This window comes from Grammomys surdaster, unplaced genomic scaffold (assembly GCF_004785775.1).
Source record: "Grammomys surdaster isolate TR1022 unplaced genomic scaffold, NIH_TR_1.0 126531, whole genome shotgun sequence".
NCBI lineage: Eukaryota > Metazoa > Chordata > Mammalia > Rodentia > Muridae > Grammomys > Grammomys surdaster.
The window spans coordinates 44872-46611 of NW_021621323.1; the positions used below are offsets into that span (position 1 = coordinate 44872).

The window sequence follows — 1740 nt, forward strand, 5'->3', positions numbered from 1 at the left end:
CTCTCTCTCTCTCTCTCTCTCTCTCTCTCTCTCTCTCTCTCTCTCTCCCTCCCTCCCTCCCTCCCTCCCTCTCTCCCTCCCTTCCTCTCTCCTCTCTTACTGTCTCTGTTCTGACTGTGAATTTGTCCCAAGCTACAGTGAGGACGAGCATCAGCCCACACAGAGAGAGCCCTGCTCTCTAGGAATGTAGCCCGCAACTAGGGGAGCTGCAGGATGCCCAGGTCTCAGACCTTCTTAGCCTTTTACTTCACAACTCACGCTTTGATATTCATCATGCAAACTGTGTGGTTGCCTGCTGCTCTGAATGCAATGCTATTCCAGGGAGCAATTAGGGATGCCAAGAATACAGAACAAGCAGAGAAGAAAACAGTTGGAAGGTATTTCTAACTTTCGGTTTGACTCTACCCACTCTGCCCTCTCATTAACAGGAATAAACAAACACTCTGAATAATGAATAATAACTCTGACTGCACGACTTCTGTGATAACACTGCCATGTAATCTTTAATGGGGCTGAGCCAGCACCCAGGCTAGGATGCATCCCATCCTGGATAAAAGAGTTTAAAAATTAAACCCTAACAGTTTCTTCCCACCCCTGCCGGGTCTTACCTTAACAAAAACTGCAGAGCTGGAACAAGAGCTGCTAAGAACACTGCTTCAATCGGGACTTTGCAAGAATGCAAAAGCGTTGTACCCTTATTTATCTGTGCTTGTTTCTGAGAAATAATGGCCCGTCCTGGGAATTTTCTTTCCGCTCTCAGCTCTCTGACAGAGAACTTACTTATGAAACGCAAGAACAGGAGTCTCTCTGATAGGTTCTCTAAACTGAAATTGAAACTACAAGTTCAGATTGTCCACTTAAAGGGGATTTCCAACAGTGGAAGGCTTGGGTGTCACTGAACTGATTTTCCAGAGGTTGCCCATAATCTGAAAGAGAATGTTGACATGGTTTTGTAATTATTTCAAGCAGTTTATTTTGTTTCTTTTGAACTAGGGTGATCATTTCTCTGGTTTTGAATCACATTTGATTTGAAGGGAAACCTCATATACTATTTAAGGACTAATTTCTTACAATTGTATCAGCAGCTACTTAGGATAAAACTTATTTTGTTGGTAGTAGGTTAAGCAAGGAACTCAGGGTGTCTTTTTTGTGGGTTCTTGAATCCCATATATAAAAGAACTTAAAACAGACTTAGGAGGAAAACTGAGGACAAATTTATCTGAATTGAAGAGAGAAAAGCAACAGAGCAGACAAACTTTAGACCTCAGCAAGAAACCAGAAGGGAGAAAGGGCAAGGAAAGGAGAGCTAATCATGCTTGCTGAGTTAGAGAACATGAAAGTCTGTGATCATCCACTTGTGAGTGGGAATGTTTCTCCTGACAGACTGAGGAAGCTCAGTGCTTCAGGGCAGCAGGCTGAGGACTGATATCCTATAAGGGAGAATAGAAAGAGGGAAAAGAAAAAGTTATCATCTCTAACTATAGATCTATTAGCGTCTACATAGGAGAGGGGTTTCTGGAGTATACTACTACTTATCTCATTAAGGGAATAGTCACTCCATACATCTGAATGCATCCCCAAGCATAACAAGTGTTTGAAGTGACAACTTTTTGAGATTCATTTTCCTGCCCAGATGATTCATAGGCTCATTTAGGTGAACTCTTAAGAGAAGGAACAGCAATGTGTCTTTGTAATCTTATACCATATGGTGTCCTTTGGAATGTCGGCTAATGATATGGC

At 42.3% G+C, this 1740-nt stretch overlaps 1 protein-coding gene across 4 annotated transcripts in view; it reads right to left on the reverse strand.

Annotated features, from left to right (window-relative positions):
• LOC114614787 (guanylate-binding protein 5-like) overlaps positions 1–783 on the reverse strand; it is an 18686-nt gene extending 17903 nt beyond the window's left edge. For all 4 annotated transcript variants that reach the window (XM_028760415.1, XM_028760414.1, XM_028760413.1 and 1 more), the window contains exon 1: positions 609–783. The gene's annotated coding sequence lies outside the window, so the exon portion shown is untranslated. The remainder of the gene's footprint in view (positions 1–608) is intronic.
• Positions 784–1740: the final 957 nt, after the last annotated feature.